We start from the raw sequence: 8274 nt of genomic DNA on the forward strand, positions 1-8274 counted from the left end.
CCTTCACATTATGCAACTTTTCTATGCTTTGTGTAAATTGAGATTTTCACCCTTTTGTAGGATGATGTGGACTTTGGCGTCTTCATGAAAGTTGTAGATATAGATGTTAGACCATGTCCAATGGTAAAAAATATTCAATAACCTTCAACACCCACTTTTTCAATTCCCAACACTCCACATCATTTTCTCTCTCTTAATTCAACACCCATTCAATTTTTACCACTCCAATAGTTTTCATTCAACACCCTACCCCACCACTTTTTATTTCTTATTCTTATTTAATTTTTGTTTTTATAATTGCATAAAATTATAATTATCGATTATTATTAAATTAAAATAATACAAATAATTTTTTTAAAGAAACAATATTTTTTTAAATAATTTATTTTTATTTTCTTAACTTAAAATGCAATACAACAAACTAAGCACGCGACACACGAATAGCTTAAAATGCAAGACAACAAACAAACACACAACACACACGTAATTTATTTAGTACGATACAAATGATCTTCAATTACGAAACATTCCAAATTTTGTCCATATGTGCTTCACTAGATCTACCTGCAATGCGTGGTGAACATTTGGATCACGCAACTCGGATCTAACACGCACATGATTTGCAAAAGTGGGTAACACCTCGGTCGAGTATGGTTGCGGTGTACTAGATCCACATCCCTCAGATTGCTCAAAATCGTACCAATGTTGAGCATATGTATCTCGTTCATCCTCAACAATCATATTGTGTAATATGATGCATGACCTCATGATGATACCCAAATCGGCTATGTCCCACAAGCGAGCTGGTTCACGGATGATTTTAAATTGAGCTTGAAGCACTCCAAAAGCACGTTTGATGTCCTTCCGACATCCCTCTTGATGTTTTGCAAATAACTTATCGGGTTCACTTTGAGGAAGTCTAATTGATTTGACGAAAGTTGGATAAGAAGGGTAGATACCATCAGCTAGATAGTATGTCATATTATAGGGACGTTGATTCACAAAGAAATTCACCCTTGGAGTCTTTCCCTGTTCCACATCATCAAACACTGGTGACCGATCTAGAACGTTTATATTGTTCAACGTTCCCGGACATCCAAAAAAGGCATGCCAGATCCATAGATCATGAGATGCAACTGCTTCAAGAATAACCATGGTGGTTCCCTTTTCCCCCCTGGTAAATTGACCTTCCCATGCTTTAGGACAATTTTTCCACTCCCAGTGCATACAGTCAATACTCCCGATCATCCCTGGGAACCCCCGCATTTCACTAACATGTAGTATTCTTTGCAGGTCATCTTCGGTTGGTGCTCTCAAGTACACTTGCTCATACAGTCGTATGATTCCTTTGCAGAATCTAAGTAAGCACTCCAATGCTGTACTACTTCCTATTTTGATGTATTCATCGACCGCATCTGCTGCCACACCATATGCTAACATTCGCATTGTTGTGGTACATTTTGCTAATGGTGATATACCTTCTTTGTTGGTGGCATCAACTCGCTGGGTGAAGTAGTTATCACTACTTGAAAGGTCTCCAACGATTCGAAGGAAAACGTGTTTTTGCATCCGGAACCGACGACGAAACATTGCATCGTCATATGTAGGCTCATTGGCAAAGTAGTCGTCAATGAGTCTTTGGTTAGCTGCTGCATGATCTCTATTTAATTTTTTTTTTAGGAGATCCACTACCTTCCTCTAGTTTTTTTCGACGCTGAATAAATCGGTTGACGATATAAGTGTCTTCAGCATCACGTTTTTGGAAGTAGGCTTTCATATCAAAACCAAAAGGATCCATTGATAGTGTTTGGAAGTAGATATTGGAAGTAGATATGAATGCAATTTGAGAAAGGAAATAGTTTAAACAATATTCAAGTGACAAATAGGTTTGGAAGTAGATATGAATGCTATTCAAGTCCCTATATATAAGCAAATAGTTGAAGCACGGGGAGTGAATTATTAAAGTATGCATAATTAAAGCAATACCATGGATGTAACAATATTCAAGTGTTGTATGCATAATAAAGCAATACCATGGGCTGTGAAAAAAGTATGCATAATTAAAGCAATACCATGGATGTAACACTGACAAAATAGTATGCATAATTAAAGTTTTGTATGCATAGTAAAGCAATACCATGGGCTGTGAAATTAAAGTTTGTGAAAAAAGTCACGGGACAAATATTATGCATAATTAATAAAGCAACATTGAGGACTAGACAACACTGACAATTATTTAAAGCAACATTGAAGACTAGAAAACACTAACAATTATTTAAAGTAAACATTGGGGACTAGACAACACTGACAATTTTGACCGAATACAGACAAATATTAGTGAAATTAATTTCCGAACAGCTCACGCTCCAAGTTTTCCAACAGAGCTTTTTTCCTGTCATCGAGATGCTCTTGGGAACTTAACATTATGTACATGTCCATTTTCTTCAATTTGTTTTTCTCTTGTTGCACTGCGGTGTACTTTTCCATTTTTTCGGTGTACTCTTTAAAGTGTTCCATCTCTTGCACCTTCATTTCTTTGAATTGAACCCACTCCTTTTCCACCTCCTCCAAACCAGCGTCCTTGTTTTTCTTTTTTGCTTTTTTTTAGCTGCCTCCCTACCCATTGGACGAGCACTAGATCCTACAGAGTCCTCGTTAGATCTCTTAGATCCACTACTTCCTGAGCCAACATTTCCTCCCACTTGACTGCCTCCCACTTGACTTCCATAACGAGGTTGATCACGGAGAGCGCGCCATTCTTCCATTAAAGTAAATTGAACATTCTTCCCACCTGCATATATTTCCTGGGCTTTTGCCAACACATCAGCTTCCGACCAACCGCTTGCTTGCTGACGCTTAGCGGTATCATAAGCACCAACCCATTTATTTATTAATTTGCTCATATAATTAAAACGGTTTCGGCATGCAATGACATCGCGTGGAGAATCGAATGAGCAATGGTCATTACAATACTCAGCAATTTTACCCCAATATGCTTCACTTGTCTGGTTTCTCCCGACAACACTGGATGTTCCATATTTTATCCACCCACTAATTAACACCAAATTTTGTTCAGTGTTCCATGATGGTTGCTGGTTTTTCTTGCTCTTAGGAGTTGTATCCTCTGGAGTGACTTCATTAGATCTTGTCATTCCACCACGATTTATTTGTGATGAAAATTCAGGATATTCACCAAGACTCTGCAAATTTTCATTCACCATCGGCATATAACCATTAAATGGGGGTGTTTGAGATGGATATCCCATCATAGATCAATATGGATGAAAGTTGTTTGGAACAGAGGATGGGTGATTGAAATTTGAGGCAAAACCAAAGTTAGGCATGTTTTGAGGATTTTGGTTGAGAAATTGATTTGGATTTTGAGGATGTTGGTTTCGAAATTGATTTGGGTTTTGAGGATGTTGGTTGGGAAATTGATTTGGGTGTTGATAATTGTTGGGATTTTGGTAGTTAAATGGGTAATCAGAAGAATTTTGGGTGTTAAATTGATTGTTATTAGGATCCATTTCACTAATCAAAGACTAAAACTTCAAAAGAAAGGCTAATAATAAGATTAAGAGAGTGACAAACTTGATTTTTTTTCTGTGTCCAAATCAAATGATCCAAGTCTCTATTTATAGAGAAAAAAAAATCACGAATTTTGGTAAAAAAAAAATTATTTCCATCGAAATAATTGAGGGCAAAAAATGAATATAATTAAAATCCAGCCAGCCAATACAAACGCGACAGCTGTCCTTATCCAACCAAAAGGCTTTCTCTCTCCGTTCTCCTTGCTCGCAGACACGCCATGTCGGCGCATGTAATACACGCGCCATTTTTCACACAATAAACGCACGCCGCGTGTCTCCCCTTGGCAGGATTCAACTTGTTGAATCATGTCATCACCCAACTCCTCCATGTCACTCTCAACAAGCAATTCTCCAATGGTTCAATAGGCTTTCAATAACCCCATTGGGGATGGTCTTATATCAAATATGCCACTGGTCTAGCTCCATTCTTAGACCTACAACTCTTTATTTGATTAAAATACCGCACAAAGGTCATGTAAAAATCCACATGCCTCACTCATATTCTTTTACACTTTTCCCCATTTCTCTTCATTATAACGACTAGGATGGTTATACCCTAAGAAATCCTATATACTCCCTTGGATCATTTTAATGCAATTTTTCTTTTTCTTTTTTTAGATTCATTAAATAACTGATATATTTAAATTATAATATTAGTCTAAATAGTTATTTACTAAATTTTAAAAAATAAAAATTGCTTATAAATATGATCAAAATGAATATTTTAATGTTGAAAGCTCCGGAAAAGAAGCACTATATTTTAATTGGTTTAAAGCTTTGAAAAAGAAGCACTATATTTTTTTAAATGGGATTGTACGAGGGTGAGCTCATCATGCTGACATCATGCTGCTGAGAACACAATTTTACATTTCTACCAAGAAGACGTTTATATCCTTTGATGCATGCTAGATGGTATTGAAGCCGCCCACGTGCTTTATTAATTTATTTAAAGGGTTATGATAGAAGACACCTTTTGTGAAGGTGTCTTTTATCAAGTTACTCTATGAGCATTTGTTAAAAGACACCAACTACTTTTTATGAAGGTGTCTTTTATCAAAGTTATAACTAAAAAAGTGAAAATCACACCTTGAGGTGTGACTTGATAAAAGACACCACACTACTTTTTATGAAGGTGTCTTGTAACATAACCCATATTTAAACTAGTTAGGGTAATTTGGGATATATGTTTATACATCCATATGCAGGGACAAATGCAATACCGGTGTAATTGAGATTTTATTCTTTTTTTAACTAACATACTTTTGAAAATAAGACTTCGATCTACCCTACTTTCAATATTATTATCTAATCTTTCTTCAAAAAATATATTATTATCTAATCTACTCTATTTTCATTTTGCCTTCACCATAGCTTCATCATCTGAGACGACACTTTCATCTTTTAGGAGGACTCCTGTCATCCCAATTTTTTTTTATTTTATTTTTTTAATTAAGTTAGGCAATATAATTTTTTTCCTTTAAATTTGACAAAAATATTGGATAAATCATTTAAGTTTTTTTAAGTTTTAAATAGATCCTTATTACCCTTTTAAGGACCTATTTGAAACACAAACTTAAAAAACTTTAAATAGTTGCATTAAATTAACAACTCAAATGACCTACTTGAAACTTAAAAAAACTAAAAAGACTTATTTAAGACTTGAAAAAATTTGTCCCATAAGTCCTAGCTCAACTGACAAAAATGCCGAAATTGTTAGGCCGGACGTCATGACTGGGGTTCGAACCCCGGTACCTCCACTTTGTGTGTGTGAGTTTATGATGACTTTGTCATCTCATCTATCTACCAAAAAAAAAACTTAAAAAAATTTAAAGAACCTATTTAAAACTTAAAGGACTAACCTGATATTTTTGTCGAACTTAAAAAATTTAAAGAACCTATTTAAAAACAAAAAGATTTATTTTGCCATTAATTTATATGTCCTTCATCATGACTCCAAATGAGATGGAGTCATCTTACTGGGTTCTTTTTATTTTTGTTTTTAGTTATTTTTTTTCTAAAAATTAATAATATAAAATATAAATAACTACAAATAAAAATTGATCAACATAAATAATTGATTGAAAACTTTGAAATAACATTATATATATATATATATATATATATATATATATATATTACAAAGAAAATTATTGAAAATTACTCTCGGGGTGCAACATTAGGACACTTTTTGCGATAATGACCTGTTGCTCGACACACTCCACATTTTCTTGGAACCTTTTCAACCTCATCCATTTCGGTCCATGAACAATATATATTGTGTGTGTGTGTGTGTGTGTGTGTGAATCACAACTTTGGTTAAAACAACCTACTATAGGTCGGCAGCCCTGCTTGCATTAAGAGGACATGAGGCAGGAGCAACGGTAGGTTATTGAGTCGATCTGCATTTGGTACACAAACAATTTCGATATCGCATTCGACGGATTATACTTGAGTGACATTAGTTTTTAACAATATTGGTGATATCGTTTCTATTTCTCTTTTAGTCAATCATTCTTTCTTTTCTAAATAATTTATTTTAATCATTTATGCAGTATTCTCTTTTATCTAAAATGTAATGTCATGATTGTCACAAAAGCTGATGTAACCTAAGTAAAATCCGGATGCAACCAGCTCACACTTACTACTAGTGAAAAATGAGACAATTGTTAGACAAATACAACAACAACTCATGAACTTTGTCTGGCTAGCCTTATCCTATCTTATCACTTGAATTATTAGTTAATTGAATAATGAGATAATAGTACGAATTATTAGTTAATTGAATAATGAGATAATAGTACATTTGTTTTCAATTGTTAATTGCCGTTTGAAGGTTGGTGACAGGTATAACCTGAGGCACTTACGCAATCCTGGTGACATCATTCAGCAGCATATTCCTTTGCATTTTTTGGTCGTGTCTTGCACATGACACCTTGCAGCGTTCAAAAGTTAGTTTTAGCAGTTGCCATTGTCTTCTAGTTAATTTTTAGAGTATTGATATTAGTACAATTCTTTGGTACAATTTTCATTACAACTTTGGTTTTTTCTCTTTTGATTGATAAAAAATAATAGAGAGAGAATAAGAAGATAATGTAAATATGAGAGAGAAAATTGTCAAAAAGTTGTTAGAAAATGGTTGTACAAATATCATTTCTCTTAATTTTAAGAGTAAACAAATTATTCAAATTCATCGATTCTTTTTAAGGTATCTTATTTGAATAATCATTTAAAAAAAAAATGAAACAACTAAAAAGACATACAAGACAATTTATATATTGATATTCCCCAAAAAAAATTGTAGATATTGATATAAAAACTAAATTAACAATGACAAAAAGTGTGAACACAATGAGAGCATAAAAGAGATAATTATCCCAAAGTTGTTTATAAATAGTTGTGCTAATACGACATGTACAATGTGAGGTGATCTATCCCTGGTGTGATACAGTTGTTGAGGATATTGGCATGCTTTTGTAGGTTGTACGATGACGCGTGAGAGTTGGTATTGGGAAGGACTTTCTACTGTCCTGCAAACGCGAGTTGGAACTGAGAGCAGTTTGGCAGAGTTTGTTTTTAACATATGTTGTTCAGAAAGCCGATACATTGCTGGTCGGGTGGCTTTACTTCTTTGGCAAATTTGGGCTGCACGTAATGATGTTATTTGGAACGACGCTCATCACACTTCAATAAGCATTGGAAGGACATCACTAGATGCATGACAACAATGACGAGAGGTTCATAAACATCCCTCACCACCGGTTGTGCAACACGGGCAACATAGAGTGCAAAGCAACATCTCAGTTTGGGAAAAACCGAGCGAGACGTGGTTCAAGTGCAATGTGGATGTTGTGTTCCATGACCGAAACCATCTTACATCTTTTGTGTGCTATGTTAGAGACTCCTGTGGGCAATTGATTCGGGCTCAAACGAAATGGCAGCGAGCAAAAATGACAGTTTTGGAGGGGGAGACAGTAGCCTTATACTCGATGTCATTCACTTTGCTGATGTGAACAGATGGAATCAGGTTGTCTTCGAGTCTGACTCTGCTACTCTAGTACAAGCTCTATCATCTCTGAGCCATGGTGATTCAAAATTCTATGCTATTGTTTCTAGCATTATTTATCAGTTGTCTTTACATTCCAACTTCGAGGTGAAGTTTGTTAGCAAACAAGAGAACATGGTTGCTCATACTTTAGTTAGGGTGACCTGTTCTTGGGCTAGTCACCGTATTTTTGACTTTTATCCTTCTTGTATTGAACATTAGTTGATTAATGATAATAGTTAACTTTGGTTTGGCAAAAAAATAATTGTGCTAATATAATTTATCTTTTCTTTATCCAATTTTATTTATATTTGATACGCAAAAAATATTTTAATATTTGTGTGTATTTTTGTTATAATATATTATGTGTTATCATTGTCCTCGTGAGCTTAACTTAATTGGTATGGACAATGCATAATATATGCAAGGTTTGGCGCTCAAACCCCGATCACCACCAAAAAATATATTATGTGTTATCACTATAATATTTAAGGATGTTGATTTTCGATACATTCATAGATTAGAGTAAATCATGTATGATCATAATCAAATATACAATCTTAAACACACGCATAAAGATACTTTTTTAATAATTAGATGACAAAAATTGATAAAAAAAAAAATTATTTTACATTTTGGGCT

At 34.3% G+C, this 8274-nt stretch overlaps 1 pseudogene; it reads right to left on the minus strand.

The window, feature by feature from the left end:
• Positions 1 to 513: 513 nt before the first annotated feature.
• Positions 514 to 3527, minus strand: LOC146949509 (uncharacterized; annotated as a pseudogene).
• Between the last annotated feature and the right edge of the window lie 4747 nt (positions 3528 to 8274).

Source organism: Medicago sativa, chromosome 2 (assembly GCF_051527215.1).
Source record: "Medicago sativa cultivar Bolivia chromosome 2, Bolivia_mono, whole genome shotgun sequence".
Lineage (NCBI taxonomy): Eukaryota > Viridiplantae > Streptophyta > Magnoliopsida > Fabales > Fabaceae > Medicago > Medicago sativa.